This window comes from Ambystoma mexicanum, chromosome 8 (genome assembly GCF_040938575.1).
Source record: "Ambystoma mexicanum isolate Mex_15411 chromosome 8, UKY_AmexF1_1, whole genome shotgun sequence".
NCBI lineage: Eukaryota > Metazoa > Chordata > Amphibia > Caudata > Ambystomatidae > Ambystoma > Ambystoma mexicanum.
Genome location: NC_090929.1, coordinates 1,559,545,178 through 1,559,563,435, shown reverse-complemented (window position 1 = coordinate 1,559,563,435; position 18,258 = coordinate 1,559,545,178). Strand labels below are relative to the sequence as shown.

The window sequence follows — 18,258 nt, the reverse complement described above, 5'->3', positions numbered from 1 at the left end:
GCCCTGGAATGAAGCCAGGATATGTGCATTGGCACTTTGACTCCACTTTCTCGAATGTGGCTCTCTAATCACCTCTCCTTGCTAACACATTATGCTCCTCTTGAGGGGTGTTGGCCCAGCTTTTACATCCGACGTTTGAAGGAATTGGTCTCTAAACCTGCACTTTACTGAGGCTATGTTATTGTTGATAACAAGCACTTTTTGGTGCAGGTCTCTTGTTTGTAGCACCCAAGGTGTTATTATCACCAGAATGTATATGTTCAAATTGATCATCCTCTGAGATAGATGAGCCAGAATCTGCCTGGCTGGGATTTGGAACTTTAATCTGGCATATGAATATAGATCCCTGCAACAAGTGCTTAACACACTGAGCTATCTACAGAACCATTGTTGCCCTGGAGATGATCAATATGCATTTCAACTTTGGTTACTGCATCTAATCAAAATATTCCCCAAAGAAAGCTGAACATGATACACAAACAAGGCTCTAGTGAACCCAGCAACTGTACAAGCGAACACAGCACGTGTTACAGGATTCATTGAGTCAATCAGTCCTTGGATGTCAATAACAGCCCAGCATTGGGGTCAGCAGCTGAGCAGCACACTACACAATTTCAAGACTTGTTTGAAAAAGTTGATTCGAATAGTAAACATATTCATGAAACTCATACATACAAAATATCACAATAAAACAATGCATTGATGCTATTAAAATATACAGGAAGACTTAAGTTATTTATGTTTTTGAAAAATAGGCACACTGATTCATCAGGCAGCGAGAGGAGCGGCCCTCGAAGGGAGAGGCCAGCAAATGTGCCCCTTGTGTTCTCCCACTGAGCCATCACTGCCAGAAATACTGCACATTGAGGATTACAGTGTTCCTAGTTTCCCAATCCAAGAACCTCCTCTTCCTCAATGCTGCCCCCATTCTTTCACTCTCTGCATGCTTCTTGCCACCTTCCTTCAACTGTGGCACCCCGTTTAGCCAAAGGATGGTGCATACTGCGTCACGGGGCACTTTGAGGAACACACAGCGGGGTGGGTAGGAGAGAGAGAGAGAGAGAGAGAGAGTGAGTGAGAGCGAGAGAGAGATTAGCAGTGGAAACACGAGAAAGTGAAGTGGAGCCTATATGCAGAAGCCTGGGCTGATGCTCCTAGTTAGGCCTTTATATGCCATGCTATGAATTGTTATGCCTTTAATTATTTTTCATGCCTTGCGCTGCCATGTTATGCCTTGCTAGAGGTGTTTTCTTGTTTGGTTGGGCCATCACTGTAATGTTTATTTATTATGCATTTGTATGGCGCTTATGCAGCAAGTAAATTGTATTTCAAAGCGCCCACAGGGCAACAGGGAGGAACAATGAAACGCAAATGAACAATGAAGGATGCCAGCCACCCTGTCCAAAATGTTTAAAGAGGTATCCCCTTTCTGTCCTAGGATATGTCAGCAAAGGGGCAAATGGTTTCATATGTGGTGGGGATGTCCGGTCATTCAGATGTACTGGTCGGAACTGCTCAGCTGGATTAAGGATATATAGGGGTACTGCCCGTCCCTACTTCCACTGCAAATCCTCCTGGGTACTCCTATGCCAGAGACAGAACAGAATGCACTCCCGAAGGTCATCGGGGCCATGTTGAGGGCGGGGAGGTTAGCACTGGCCCAAAAATGGAAAAGCGCTTTAGCTCCATCCAAGGAGGAATGGCTTTGTAAACTGAGGTCGATCTTCACCTATGAAAAACTCACAGCGATAACAAATGATTCCATGTCGGATTTTGTACAGGAATGGACTGCAGTTCTTCTTAATGATGACTGTGCATCTCTATGCGTTTGTAAAGTACGACCTATAACGTATTCATCTTGCACATCCTACCACCAGCCCCAGGGACCAAGTTCGACCCCCAAACTGCTGTGAACCAATTTGACCCCACCATGTCAATGTGTATGACTAATAATACAATGATATTCGAATGTTCTCTCTGCAGCTTCTATAACCTGCAAAACCTCAAGACTTGGTATGTTGAAAAGTTGGGGGGGTGGGGAGGGAGGGAGGAGGAGGGATGGGAGTAAAAGGTAAAATTACCGACATCTATGTTTGTTTGATGTACTGCTGACAGGGATTGCTCGCGCACCCTTCCTTATATGTATGATGTCAATAAAAACAAAGTTAAAAAAAACAGTGAAGGTTAGAGGCGGACCTATTAGGTCTTGTGAGCATTCAGAACGTGCAAGTGCAGGGAGAAACAAGGAATGGGGAGTAGGGCGGTAAGTGCAAGGTGTCCCAGGAGGGAAGTGCTAGGGAGTGAGCAGCTGTAAGTGCCTAGGTGAGTGTTCAGGTGCCTATAAATAAATAAATAAGTGCAGGCCTCTGGTGGCATAGGCCAGAGAGTGCCGAAGTAAGTGCTGGGAGTGGGCGGAGGCTGAAGGCGATTGAGCATGGGAGGCCACGGCCAAAGAGGACACTTAAGGGCCCTGGTCACCAATCTCAGCGACTGTGGGATTTTAGCACACCACGGATGAAGGGAATGAGGAGGTGAAAAGGGGAGTCTTGAGAAGTTTCTGGAATTTGAGGAGATGTGGCTCAAGACAAAGAGGAAGGGGGAGGGTGTTCCATAGAAGGGAGCCTGCCGAGGAAAGAGATCACCCACCAGCTTGCTGTTTAGGGAAGCACTTGACACACAGAGAGTTGGTCCCGGCCCCAGACAGCCTTATGGATCATGCAGAAGGATTTGAATTTGATCCTGGAAGCAATTGGGAGCCAGTAGAGAGTTTTTAGAGCTGGAGAGATGCAGTCCCTGGGCTTGAGGACAAAGGATAAGTCTTCCAGCCCTATTCTGGATTAGCTGAAGGGGTTGTAGGGACAAAGCGGGAAGATTAAGGAAAAGGCTATTGCAGTAGTCAAGCCTAGAGAGAACCAGAGCTTTACAGACATTGAGCTTCTGGGGGAAAGTGAGGCAAGGAAGAATTCCTTTGAGGAGGTAGAGAGGAAAGTGGTCCTTCTTGGCAAGGTCCAGAATGTGAAGGAGGAAGGAAAGAGAGGAGTCGAAGATGACTCCCAGGTGTCTTGCTTCAGACGAAAGACAAGGTGGAGACCCCATAGAGGATGGCCAGAGTGGAAAAAAGAGGGAGCCGGAGTCCCAATAGGAAGGATCTCAGTCTTGTTGGCGATGAGGCAGAGATCATTGGAGGTGCACCAGGAATCGATGAGAGATAGGCAGTCTGTTATCCAGACTCATTCCTGAGTGACTGAGGAGAGAGTCTGCTGCTGCTGGCGCTGAGCTAAGGTCCCTTTAACTCTGCAAGACCGCATACTATATCTAATCCCCTCCGGGCGCATAGCACCGGTGCTTGAGTTGGGTGCAGTTATTCCGGAGAGACTGAGGAGAGAGGCTGCTGCTGCTGGAGCTGAGCGGAGGTCCCTTTAACTCTGCAAGACCGCCTACTATATTTAATCCCTGCTGGGTGCGTGTGCGTGAGTTGGGCAGAGTTATTTCAGAGTTTGACCAGAGGGAGAGCGGTGGGGGAAGTAAGGAGAGGGTCAGAGGGAAGTTTGAAAAAGCGTTGTGTGCCATCTGCGTAACAGTTGAAGTTAGGGAAGAAGGCAGTGATGAGGTGTGCAAGCGGGGCAAGATAGGTGTTAAAAAGCTCAGGGAGAGAGGTTGGATCCCTGGGGATCACCACAGGTGGAAACAGAGGTGGGGAGGAGAAAGAACCCAGAATAACCTGGGACAGACAGTCCTTGTTGAAGGAAGTCAGCCAATCCCAGTGCCCGCTCCGAGATACATAGGGTGTCATGGAGCTGCTTTATGAGGATGGAGTGGTTGAACGTATCAAATGCAGCGGAGAGATCAAGTAGAATGAGAACAGCTCAAGAGTTGTAGTCCAGAGATGCGAACAGTTCCTCACAGGTGTACAGAAGAGAAGTTTCCGTGGCTCTGGATGCCCAGAATCCAGATTGATGGCCGTGGAGGCAACAAACAAGTACAGTGTGCTGGGTCAGTTGGGGGAAGACCAGCTTCTTCAGGAGATTCCCAAGGAAGGGGGTGATAGATACGGGGCAGTATTTAGCTGGATAAGAGGGGTCTGCAGAAGGTTTTCTCAGGAGGGGCGCACAAGGGAGTGCTTGAGGGAGGAGGGGAACAACCCAGTAGCAAAAGAGTGGTTGCAGAAATCAGCAAGTGCAGGGGCAAGAGAGCCAATGTTGTCCTTAATGGTTCCGGAAGAGCAGGTGGAAACCTGTTTGGAGGAGACCTTCATGGAGCAGACAACTCTGGTGACCTTGTCAGGAGCAAGAGGAGAGAAGGAGGGGGGAAAGGCAGAGAGTAGCTGGGAGGTCACAGGAGGCAGGGGTGTGGGGGAAGAAAAGGGGGAGGACGCAAGGGTGCTCAGGATGTCCTAAGATTTTGCATTGAAGTGTGTGGCCAGTGCGTTGCAGAGGGCCTGGGAAGGAGAAGGGGAGGAGGAGACTGCAGAGGGGCTGGCAAGTTCCATGCAGATTTTGACGTGTTCAGCTGTGTTGTTTGATTCACCCGAGACACGAGCCTGTTGCTCAATGTTGCTCATATGTGTGCCACTGTACGTTTGCCTTGTTATGATTTTGCCCCTAGGTGTCAAGTTGTAATTCTACTGCACTGGGATTTTGCTCCTCTGTGTCCCAATGTGCTTTTGCTCCCAGGTGCCCCTATGCAATTTTGTTCCTAGGTGTCCCTATGGTGATTTTGCCCTTGTGTTATTTCACTCGCTGTTGACATGGTACCCACTTCTGCCTGCTCTGCATGTCTTCCCCCCATCCCGTTACAGGGTGCCTTCAGACTTATCCTCACAATGACTGTAACCAAGGCACACCACTACCAGAACATCAGCACAGCCACACTGGATGAATGCTCCAACGGCCCATCAAGGTCCCAACAGACTGCCCCTCGCACCAACACACTCCGATTATACGCAGCAAAGTCACTCGCACATGGCAATTGAATAACCCTCCCAACAGACATAAAACAATAGAACACTTCACCTCCATAACCAACATCCAACGTCTTGGCCAATGCATGCTAGCACCATGAGCACGCGAGGTTCCACTCTGAACAGCAACGCCTGTATGCTCTTGACACGGAACACCTAGAAACAGAACTGCAGGCAGAGGTGAGGCGGAATTCCAGCCTGCATTCCCCAACATAAAAAAGATATCTTGCATTTTCCCTCGCTGCCAACTATACCAGCCCACATCCCACTCTTTCAGATCTAACACATTCCCTAGTGACCATGCAGGTGGCTTGGTGTGCAGTATGAACCCCAGTAAGATAACAGAACAGAACAATTAGAAAATAGCAACACTTGCTATGCCCAGGTCTGAGCAATTGCAAGAGCTCTATAGCAAGCACTGTGTAAAAAAAAAATATTGTCATTATATTAGGTTCCATGTCATTTCATCGCCTGTAATTTGATCCCCAGTCATTTTAATGTCCACATTCCATCGAAAATGCTCATTGTTTTTTTTTTGTTTTTTTCATTTTTGGCCATTGCATACCCACCCAAACCCTTATCTGCCCTTTCCCACCACCCCCCTAAAATATTTGATGAGCACATTCAATGGAATGTGCACGTTAAAATGCCTGGGGATGAACATGCAGGCGATTAAAGGATGTCGTACCTTATATTCACGTGGTGTCCTATGGGACATTAGCATTCAAATATCCTATAACTTTCCTTCGCTTACTACTACCACGGGATGATTTAACACAGCCTGTTCTGAATTATGTCCGCTGCACTCTACAATCTGGTACAATGGACTATCTGCATCCCAGAAGCCTGCTCTGCATTGTTCTTCATGAAGACTATTGGGGTGGTGAGTCTTGGAATGGGTGGGTTGGTCAACAGATCCCTTTCTTAAAACATACCACCGCTCGTTCTCAAGAGCACATCCGTGAAACAGCAGATAGAGTAACCTGGGACGCACAACCACAGAATGGACACATGCTTCCCAAAGTCTAACCATGTAGTTTGGAGGATCTTTGGAGGAAGCTGCTGACATGCTCCCCCGAACTGGTCTTGAGGCCAGTTTCTTCCACATCATGTACGTGCTAGTAAAGAAATCAGTCTTCCTTGGTCTGTGTGGCTGACAGCCTCCTCCTAGCCGTAACATGGGAAGTTTCTCGGTCATTGGTCAGTAGCTTTTTTCCACCATTCATTGCGCGGTTCAGTTGCAGTACCTCGGGTATCTTACAGGTGTAAGAGGGAATAGCCTGAATTGGATCTTTCCTTTTATGAAAGGTAGGAGTCAATAGTTGATCATTGAGTCCCACCTGTCCACCTTCCCCCTCCAGGGTTTCTCAATGCCTCCTACCTGCTTGACATTGTGAGCATTAGACCTTGTGTGATAGCGTGTGGACAATCGCACTGGGGTGTCACCAATATGTTAATGGCAGGGGTGTTGCTAGGTCTGGAAAAGATCTGGGGCTATGCTAATGTTGGGACTGTCAGGACTCTTGGCTAGCTAGCCTGTTGGTTGTGGCCCCTTCTGGGCTACAACCAGGAGACCCGGGGCTATAGCACCCCCATAGCAGCGCCTCTGGTTGCTGGCACTCAGTTCACTGCCTCCTTCACTAGGGAGCCAGTTGTAACTATCTCCGCCCAGTCAGAGTGCCTGATGGAGCTTGCTCTGCGGATGTGTCGGAAAACAGGCTTTAAGTGGTCTCAGTGGACTGAAGCTATATTAGCAGGATCCGAATGGTGGTGGGGCACGCGCAGGATATGGTTTGCCTCCCACCGATCAATGGCACTCAGCAAGATCTATGTCCATGAGACAGGAGAGATAGGTTTAGGCTAAAAGATTGTCTTAGAAGTAGGATGCTTTGTGCAATTTCAATTTGAGGGTCGCTATTCTCACAGTTTACATGATCTTTCAGATATATAGACAGACAGATAGATAGAAGACATTAATGTGCCATAATGCATGTTACCTGATATGAGAAACTCTCTGCATTATCCACAAGGCTTTCTGGGGCTGGGGACCACACTACATCCAACGTTCTCTTCCTAAGCATCTTCCTTCTCGAGCCCTCAGCTAATCCACCACCAACTCTCTGAGGGTCAGGCGCTTCTCCAAGCGGAGAGTGGGGGGGGGGTAGATCTCTGTCGTCGGCTGGGATCTCCCTTTGGAACAGCCTCCCTGACCCTCCCAAACTTGAGCAGGACCACCTAAGGTTCCGTAAGCAGCTCAAGACCCTCCTTTTCGCTACCGCTATCTCTCTGCCTCTCTCTTGCTGTTGCTCCTGTATGCTGTGCAAACTGTTTTAGCTGGCCACCCACTAAATTTACCGGGCCTGGCTTCTGCACCACATGTTGCCTTTGCACTGCCTCCGGGCCTCCCTACCACTTAGTGACTGTCTCTGCAATCCTGCAGTCCCCTGACTCTCTGCACTTGTAGCCACCTCCCTGGCAGCATTACGCCTTCCATGCACTCTCCCCTCCCCCTGCCACCTCGCACTTCTCCCCCTGCATCCTCCCACACTTGTGCGATATGAATAACCCAAGGACTAGTAAGATCGTTGTTTTGTCCTCCTTCTGTCTTCCCATCATTGTCTTGTTGCCCCTAGAAACACTTGTGCACTGGCACGTTATAAATGACATATCATATCATACAATGACATGTAACAAAAAAAGCCACCACATCCGGAATGACACCTGAAGAACAAATCCCAACACAGGCACATGCTGTGTGTGCGTGTGAGCGCGCACGCGCGTGTGTGCACGTGTTTACTCATTCACATTTTTAACCTGCTATTATGAAACAAGTAACAAAAAATGTCTTCTTTTTTATTACAGCAAATTGTCAGCATATTGTCATGTATTGGGGAACATTAATTCTCTGTAATTCGGCCTAAATATGTTTTTCTGTGTATACATATATTCGTTGAAGTGTGCACATTTTGGACTTTCGGAAAGTTTGGCACTGCAAATGTAAAGTGCCCTCTTGTTACTACACGGCACATGACAAGGCACAGGCAGAGAGCCTCGCCATTGATACATTCCGATTCCATGAACATTTATCAGTTTCCAAGAACAGACAGTGCTGCAGCTGCACACAAGACACAATGACACAATGGACACAAAGATAGCAATGTCACGGTGCGTCGGTTCGCTCACAGACCGCAGAAACCCTGAAGATAATGAGACTCAGAAACCCCACAGCAACAGAGCTTTACAAAGGAACCAAAACCCCTGAAAACGGCGAACTTTAGGCTCACAAGTCAACATTTGCATGCCCTTCTCCCCTTAAAACTCCCCCCCTTCCACCACTGCCTCTCTCTTCCGTCATTCTATTATTTTCCTATGAGGCCTGTTTAGCCATTTTTGCCACCTGGTAAGTTTTGCAGCTCCCTGAAATTGCGCAAAATTGGTGATATTTTTAGATAATTGTTTTCACGTTTTCTAAATAGGGGTTCCTGACTCATTTGCCCCTTTGTCCCCACCTCTTCCCGTCTATCCCCTTCCTTCATTTTGGCCCCTTTTTCCCATGTTTTTCTTTTAGGCTCGTTTGTCATAACTTTACACATCTTTCCATATCAACAATACTGTGGTATGGTGGCTATGGAAAATGGCCAGAAGGGGGGTAAAAATTGGTTTCTCTTATTTGTTCTGACCGCAGACCAACTCTCTTCCTAAAGAGCCAACTCCACTGCATGTTTTCTAGGTAATACCCACAAAATAAATTTGAATGCGTTGGATCTAAATAGGAGATATTTACATAGACAGTGGTTATCCTGAAAACCTGGTGTGGATGGTAGGCTCTTGAGGACTGCACTATTAAGAAAATAATAAAGACTGTGCGGGCCAAAATCAAGGTCCAATACCAGGAAATATCGCCTCAGCAAACATTGCCAAAAAACAAACCATAATTGAAGGCACTAAAACCAAGAAATGCCTCATGACCAAAGTGCATACAACAAAGATATAAAGCAAACACATGTTTAAAGACGAAGATCGCTCAGAAATGTTATTGGAGCCATAGATAGGGCATGTCTTTTTTAGCATATTTAGATCGATCCGAAACATTTTTCCTAGGCGTCTTACCTTCGATTTCATCACATTTACAAATGCGAAACTCACACGTTGGAAGCTGCCTTTTTTTTGCTAATCTTACCTGTTGATCCATCGCCCTAAATTCAAGTGTCCTCGCAGGAGTAAACCATAAAACCGACCCTAAAGCGGACATCATTAGAAGCTTACGTCTCTTGTCACACCAGTGCATGTCTCACAAGCCCATCCAGGCTATAAAGCCGGAAACAATCAGTGCATCAGCCTAGCACCCTGAATGTTACTAATCATTTGCTGAAGCTAAGCAGGATTGCCATTGGTTGGTTTGCGGATGGGAGACATCATGCAAATATACCTTTTTTTATTATGGCCAACACTTTTAAATCATAAAATGTTTGATTGAATTTACTGAAACTTGCACCCAGCCCCTGGTATACTGAGGTTCTAACAAGTCAGCTAGTGGGTCTCTCGAGCTAGCCGTGATCAAATTAAATTGAAACTTATAAACACAATCCATGTGCAGCAATCACTAAGGTCAGTATTTCCCTGGTAGTCTCATATCTGCAAACCAAGCAAGGCTGATCCTGCTTAGCTTCACAGTCGAGGGTCAGCAAATGATTAGTAGCATTCAGGGTGCTTGGAAGAAGCGCTGATAGAACTCAGCTTGACATCTTGAATGGACTCAACCCTTTTGATTGTGAAGCTAAGCAGGATCGGCTTTGGTTGGTTTGTGGATGGTAAACAAGAGGCATGCACTGGTGTTTTGACAAAGGGTGTAGGCTTCTAATGACGTTAGAATTAGGGGCGGTTTTATGATTTACTGTTGCAGGGCACTTGAAGTTAGGGTGATGGATCAACTGAAAAGATTTGCACAAGCTGGTGGAATAACCCTGTCTGCACACTGGCAGCCTGCATGCTAAGTGGCATGCCACCTTTAATGTCCACACATATTGGTCTGGCACGGGCAGATGTAAAGAGGCCAGACACGCTGGCAGCATGTGCCCTGGTGTGGGTGCTCGCGCTCTGCATGCACTAATGCAGCGCAGTCAATGGGCCCCAGACGGGCACTATTTTAAGAGAGACGCAGACAGCTCTTTATTTTTAGTTTCTTGGCTCAGCTCACACTGAACGTTGCTGCACGAGAGTGAGGAAAGTAAACAGCGCCTCATCTACTCTTAGAGAGCCTGGGGAAGCTGGTCTGGTGATGTCAGGTGCTTGGGTGTCCCGTGCCTCGCGGGCAAAGGATGGGCTACGTGTATGTGAAGAAACCTGCTCTGTTAAACTGATCTCTGACTGAGGCATGAGTGAGGTGAAGCAAACTGTACAGAGTCCAGCGAGATTACTCGCTGCACGTCTGTGATGTGTATGCTGCACTGCCTCCATGCCGCTTGCACCGGCGTTACAGGGGAAAGGGGCTCGTGCAGGGGTTCTCTCCTCTGAGCCGTATCTTGGAACCTCAACCTGGACACGCACTGGCCCCGAGATTTGATATTTAGAGAAACTCAGGCGTGCGGCGCATTTAAAACACGACAAAAACGTGCGCGCACGCCGTGCCCAGTACACTGCATGCACGCCGAGTGCCTTGAATGCAGAATCCGCAGTGGCATGACACCGCGGTGTGCGGGGCAGGGCACGAGGGGTCACGTGGAAGGACCCTGACCCACGTGGGCGTGAGTGGCTCCTTACCAGAGGGGGTGCTGCTGCTGCTGCCGCCGCCGCCTCCTGTGCGCCCAGTGCCGCTCGCTCCGGGGCTGGGGGTTGGCGCGGAGTGCGCAGTGCTGCGGCTGCAGAGCAGGCACCGAGGATCACCGCCAGAAGCCGGGAAGATGGGGGCGGGGGGTCTTAAAGCCGCAGTGCCCTCTCCACATGATCACGAGGGAGGTGTCTTTTTTTGCTGCACTTTTGAACCCCATTTCCCTCCTCGTTTCTGTGCCCACTATTTTACCTATCTAAAATGCCCCCTTTATGAAAAGGATCTAACGCTTTGCTGCCGAGTTATTCAAAACTAAAGGGCGATGGATGGGCATTTAAATCATGCATCTCAACCACTGGTAGTGGCATTTCGCTTGGCAACCCTCCAAACCATCGTTTTTCAGGGAGTGATGCCACTACAGAAGGGCGAAGGCCGTATAATCACCCTAAACTGCAAGGTCGGATCCAGGGGTGTAGCTTTAGTCAATAATGAAAGGGGGTGGTGGGAGAGCAAGGAGCAGATGGTTCTAGTTTTCCCAACAAGCTCTGTGATATGATATGATAGTTTATTTACATAGCGCCTATACACAATGTGTTTCAAAGCGCTTCAAGGCAAGGGAGGGAACAAGGGAAAATTCAATGACATTCTTACAGGCCCATGCACAGTAAGGATGTGAAATTAACTATGTACTCGGCCTGACGACATTTCAGATAGTGCAAGAGCTAAGACATAGATAAGGAAGGGAGGGGAGAGTGGGAAGGAAATGGTAACAGACAGGCGACTACAGTACTAGGCCTGACGACATTTCTGGTAGAGCCGGAGAAAAACAAAAGGTGAGGGAGGGGGTGCAGAAAGGGAGGGGAGGAACAAAACAAGCGACTATCGTACTAGGCCTGATGACATTTCAGATAGTGGTAGAGTGGGGGTTGCAGAGAAACAAGTAAGGGGATGGGGGAGGAGTCAGACCAGGTTGCTATCATACTAGGTCCAGGGATAATTCTGATAGAGTAAGTGCATAGAAGAAAGTAAGGGGAGGAGGCGAGGAGATAGGAAAAGGGAGAGGAGGAAAGAACAGAGAGTAAGCAGTCAAAAAGAGTGGAGAAGCAGAGGGGAGAGCAAATACAATTGCATAAGTCAGTAGTAACACATAATGTTGCAAGCCAGACTACAAGATGAAGATGGGAACAGCATGATTCAGGGCCACCATGAGTACAAGATGCAAAGGAAGTCCAGCATGAGAGTTGAGAAAGGGTGACACACAGTGAATCAATGAAGTCCATAAAAGTCAAATTCAGCATTGGCCCCAAGACGGTGATGGTGAAACCAGAATGTATCAGGACAGACTCCTGCAGAAGTAGGCTGGAGGGGCGGATGGGGAGCAGGGTAGAAGAATCAAGCAAAACAGGCAACACCTGTGTGCGAGAAGGGGGGTCACAAGGGAACATCACGGGGGGACCAGAGGGGTGGGGATGGCCTGTGGGGACAGCGGGAGTAAACACATGTTGGTGCATGCTTACCTGCTGACTGAGCAGGGGGTCGGGCCCTGGGTCCTCCTGGTCCGAACAGGTCCAAACAGGAATTGCCCTGGGCTGGGTGCAGGGCCGGTCTTTGCATCAGGCAGCCCAGGCGGCTTCCTGACGTCAGTCAGCCTCTAGGGGGCGCTGCACCAGCAGTCCACAGTGCCAGTGCTAGAATACACGTGTAACACGTTTGTTTCCTAACATTATAAAAACGAATGTACCTGTTCATTTTTATAATGATAGGAAACGAATGTGTTACACGTGTATTTTACCACTGGCACTGCTGCAGGCTGTGGCCTCGGCCAGGGCAGTTTCTAGTCCATTTGGTGCCCAGGGCGAAACACTAGGAATGCGCCCCCCCTGCACCCCATCCCATGCGCCACTCCCACTGCACCCCACGCTCCACTCCCGCCGCACCCCGCGCACCACTTCCACCGCACCCCACGCACCACTCCCACTGCACGCTGCGTGCCATTCCCAAACTACATCGTTAAGGAACTCCTAACCAAAGTCAAACAGCTCGTCACACATGGAATGAATTGCCATTTGCAACGGTGGGCAACTTTTTCACTGGTGCCCAAGACAATTTTATGTCCCAGTCCCACTTAGGCGGAAGATAATGAGGACTGGGCACACCAAGAGACCATGCATATGGCATAGGATGCAGTATATACAACCAACAAAGAACACAAGATGCTGAAGGGGGTTTGGAGGCAACCTAAGCCAAAAGGGCAATGACAAGGAGACGCCTGAACCCAATAAACAATCACTTTAATATTCTTTGAATGGGAATCAAGTGTATGCTTTGATAAAGTAAAGTCTTGACTGTTGTAAGGATACATGGACCAGGATTATTTATTTATTCATGCAATGTTTGTCGGGTACCTACATATTTATTTATTTATGCAATGTGTGTTGTATACAGGTATCCGACAAACATTGCATAAATAAATAAATTATCCGTCTCCATGTACCCGACAAACATTGCATAAATAAATAAATTATCCGTCTCCATGTACCCGACAAACATTGCATAAATAAATAAATAAACCGGTTTGTGGCTTAAAGAATATTTACTCAGCAACACTGGTCAAAACTATTATCCGCATGGTGAAGTAACTCATCACCGTTGCCATGGAAGTGGTTTAAAGTGTAATTGATATATAGTTTGGAAAAGAAGCGGCATGAAAGAAATAGCTCTGCTTTAAACAATTATTTTGGCAATTTTCTGGGCTTGCAGGGACGCACCATGGGCCCAAACGGGTCTCTGTTTGTACCGTGTCAGGGCCCAAGGTGCGTCCCTGCAAGGCATGCCCACTCCCCACAGCCCAGTGCACCTCCCCTCCCATCTCAATGCCAGCACAAAACCATTTAGTGACTAATGGGCCACCATTAGCAGTTTCCTGCCGGCATTGTAATGGAAGGGGCTGGTCTTAGCTGCAGGTGGACCTAAAGTGTTTTTATTGGTGTGCTTATGCCCCCCACCCCAAGTGGCGCGAAAGTGGTCAGAGGGAGCCTCTGACTTCTGGATTGTACTACGTGACATTACAGTTGAAATGCAGCGCCAGCAACTGACTTGCAGAACTTTCCACATGTCAATGCGCCACCCCACAAACTAGGGAATTCCATCCCCTGCAGAGGCTGCAGGGACTGGGACAATTGCACCCCCCGGGCAGTTGCCTGCCTCGCCCGGGCCAAGAAACAGGCCTGGCCTCGGCTCTCAGGCAGGGCAGGGCAATTGGCAAATAAATTTGCAACATTTGTTGCTTCATTACCTTCCCCCAGACCCAGGTGGCGCCGGCGCCGCTGGCGCAAGCCCGGCCCATGGGCACACGTGCGGTGTGCCCTCCTCCAGGCTATGGGCGCGCACTGACACTGAAGTGTGGATCGCCTGGGGCTGGCTGGTGTTGTCGGCCCCGGCCATTACAGAAAAGAGGAGCGATTGGGTCACTAAATCCTGAAGTTGTTCCCATCACAAGCACACACTGCCAAGCAGCAGCAGAATCAGCAAATACAAACAGTTGCCGCATCCTGCCCTCGCTGATTGGGCCTTGTTTCAGGAAATCCGGCAGTAACTACAGCCTGCCGAGGCATGCACACTTCTTTCCTCCTGCTCCCATCCTCGCAGGTGAGGCCTATTGCTGCATATGTGTTTTATTTATTATAAAATGATATTGCAGAGATGACTGGGCCAACCAAGAATGGCCTCTGGAGGCCGCAAAGGTAGAAACTTTTTTCCAGGCTCAAGTAGTCATGAAAAAGGAAGCGAGCACTAGTGGTGGACTCTCCTCAGGAGATCAAAAGGCCGGTTCTCGGAAGACCTGGGCAGAATGTCACCATCAGCAGATCTTAGAAAGTTGCAAGTTCCAGTGGGGTTGGATTGGTCCGTCCATTGGTCATTCGGCCCGTGGCCAGGCCAAAATCACTTTGAGGGTGAGGCGCTGGGGGCCAGTAACACGCGTGGGCCGGTTTGGAAGTTACTACGCCCCCCTAGTTCCCACTCCCGAGCATATTGTTCGTCGTTCCCTAGGCAAGCCCCTGCCGTTACGGAAAAGAGGAGTGAGTGGGTCACTAAATCCTGAAGGTGTTCCCATCACGAGCACACACTGCCAGGCAGCAACAGAATCAGCAAATACAAACAGTTGCTGCATCCTGCCCTCTCTGATTGGCACTGGTAGTGGACTCTCCTCAGGCGATCAAAAGGACGGTTCTCGGAAGACCTGGGCAGAGTGTCACCATCAGCAGATCTTAGACAGTTGCACGTTCCAGCGGGGTTGGATTGGTCCGTCCGTCGGCCATTGGGCCCATGGCCGGGCCAAAATCACTTTGAGGGCGAGGCCCTGGGGGCCGGTACCACACTTGGGCCAGTTTGGGGGTTACTACACCCCTATAGTTCCCGCTCCCGAGCATATTGTTCATCGTTCCCTCTTTCCTGGGCATGCACTGCTGACTTTACTTTAGGGCAAGAGTTTCATACATTTCACTGTTCACTCAGACTTGTCTTATACTCTTCTTTGTCATTGTGCTTCTTTTGTTTGGAATAGCAATCACGCTAGTCTAACGAGATAAACAAACACCTACATGAACGCGCCTTGTGAATGATGGTGTGAAGGATGGATGCAGGCACTGGACCAAAAGCTGAGCGAAGTCTGCACAGCAGCTGGCTTGGGAAAGCGACTCAGCAACTACAGTAGAAACCGTCTCCATGGACGGTTGGCCCGTCTTCCGTATAATGCAAATACCCAGACTTGCAGGATGCATGCTTCACTTTCTTTGTTCCATTGGGGGCGACATGCTGTAGCATCAATTCATTGCCTTTCAAATACCCCGCACGGTGCAGCTTCCGATCTCCTTTAACACCAACGCTGGGAAATGGCCATGACTAGCTAACGCCACATCAATCAAAGCCAGGTCTCTAAATAATGGTTCAAGTGTTGGGTAATTACCTGCTCACGCTTTCTGTCGTGTGACCAACCAGTGCGCAAAAGGTGTTTCAGAGCGTGGGGCTCTTGATGCCACCCATTTCTGCATTTGATACACCAGCAGCTAAACACACCCTGGGGAGGCAGCTTCTTCTGCATAGTCCATTTCTCTCCCAAGCTCGGGACAATGTTCTTTACCATAATGGAGAATGTGAAAAAAGTGCAGTGCTGCAAGGCTGGGGGGTGAGGGTGGAGGGCAAAGCGCACTATGCTTGGGGTACACTGGAGATGCTTCCCCTGATACCCGCAGTACTCCAAGTCCTTTGAAATGAAATTCGTCTATGCACTAAACAATGTGCAAGGGCCGCTGTTATTCAAGCAGCACGCGGCTAGTATTTTGCAAAAAGTAAACTTAACATGTCCCAAGAAAAGGTTGCCTTCCACCCTTTAAGAATTAGATTGTTTTTGTTTTTATGTTGGGATGGTAGATATGGTTTTTCTTTGCGATCTTACATTTTCATGGTGCTATCGGGAGCTAAAATGAGTGATCACGAAGGAAACATTTAAGAATTTTGAGAGTTCACGAGCATGAGCGAAACAAACGCCAATACTTGAACTACCATTTCTCTGCCGTGGTAATGCACGGCAGTGTGTTTCAATGTAAAGTCCACATTGTAATATCATAATTTTAGAATGCCACCGCTCCAACATTAACATTGGGAGCTATGTTGAATTGTACATGCATGTTAATGCATATGTTTAAAGTAGACTTTACCACTCACATGGAGTAGTGATATTGTTTACGTGTGTCCCTCCTAAATATATTTAGCTTCACGTGAAATATTTGATGCAGTACATATTGCATAAATGCATGTATTTTAATGCTGAGATAGAGGGGCTTGTACGGCTATTGGTGGGTATGTTGCTGGTGCTTGTTCTTGGAGGTTTGAGTAACACTGTTCAAGACCAGTTCATCACCTTTTAAGAGTGGCTAAATGTTTGAGGTCATACGAATGACATTAGTGTAGATCTGAAATTGTCGATTCTCTGACCTGAGTCACAGCAGCAAACTGGTCATTGTTACTAAAAATGAAGAGCAAAAACCAGGCCTGTTCGGGTTTGACCCTCTTATTGCTGTTTTCTGAGGTTCATTAAATTCAGCAGATGCCAGCATTGACAATTTTGTTAACTCATAGTCCCCACTCCCGCTGCTCAGCCCATGACACATGCATGAGATCACAGGTCGGGTGAGGGGGGGCGCCAACGATGCTTCCCGCCTGGGGTGCAATCTGTTGTAAGACCGGCCCTGGGTGGGTGTTCTCTCAGACAGCCCTTTAAGATAAGTAGCGATACCCTGGAGATGGATGGGGATGCAGATTTTATTCATACATCAAAAATCAAAACGACACAAATAGTTTGGCAAAGTTTGTCTGTTTTAATGTCAAGTATCTAAAACAGGGAGTACAACGAACATCAGCAATCGCTCGATCCTCTGACTCTATTTACTTCATAAAAAACGTGGCTTTATACCCACAATTGGTCATCATTCACGTTTTGACCTGCGTCATTGCCAACGTCATCCTACGTGGCAAACTACAAAAACCTAACGGAGGGTGTGATTGGGTCCAAGGGTATTTCTAAGTATAGGCTGTATAGGGCAGTGGAGGAAGGTGATAGGATACTTAACATCAGGTGGGGCAACTAAGCCCTCCCCTTAAAATGTCCTCTATGGACGTCACTAAATGTACGACGTTCCATTGGCTACACAAATTATAGGACCCTTAATTCCGCGGTGCCCTACAATTGGTGACCTCAATGGTCCAGTGTCAATTAGTGTTTGAAGTTTGGCCTTCAGTCTGTACTGTGTTCTGTTTTTGCTTGACCTCTCTGAACAGGAGCCTCTGTTCTTTCACGTTAATTGTATCCAATGTCAGCCAATTCCAGTTTGATAAGACCTTGGCTTTCTTGGCTCAGTCAACTCCTTAGCTGAGATTTTATTCTGTTTAATTCAATTGCTTTTCTTAACTGTGACACTAGAATGAGGCCTTCTTGCTTTGTTCAGTACTGCTTATATGCGTAGTGGAAACATCCATCCTTTACTTGTCCATATGTATCTATATATATGTATATGTTGGTGCTTGCCGCAGTCTAACTATTCAAAAGCATGTAGCTAGCTTCATGATTGCTTTGCTGCTTGCGTTTCATTGCATCTGTACACGTTTAAACTAAGTATCTTCATCAGGTCTGTGGCATAAGTTTCTTCACCTTGATCCCAAGATGTCACTTATCCTTGATACTGTCTTGATGGTTTATAAATCATCTGCATCCTCTGGTCTGTTTATATCTTCTATGGGTGTCAATTCGATTTTATATGACGTCACCATTCATCTTTACCTTTTAGTTTCTCTGCTTCTTCAGGAATCTCGTTGAAATGGCCATCATATTGTCTTGTATGCAGGTATGGTTTCCTTAATGGGTATTTTACCTCCCATATTCTCTTAGGTATAGGTATTCTTATGGGTACTGCACAGAGTCCACGCTATTCTCTTTGTTGGTTTAAGTGTTCTGTGTACGTCAGATACTTTGGTT

The 18,258-nt window shown here is 47.8% G+C and overlaps 1 protein-coding gene across 2 annotated transcripts in view; it reads right to left on the bottom strand.

The window, feature by feature from the left end:
* The window catches only part of ADD3 (adducin 3), a 1,740,558-nt gene extending 1,729,820 nt beyond the window's left edge, over nucleotides 1-10,738 (bottom strand). For both annotated transcript variants that reach the window (XM_069611763.1, XM_069611762.1), the window contains exon 1: nucleotides 10,721-10,738. The gene's annotated coding sequence lies outside the window, so the exon portion shown is untranslated. The remainder of the gene's footprint in view (nucleotides 1-10,720) is intronic.
* Between the last annotated feature and the right edge of the window lie 7,520 nt (nucleotides 10,739-18,258).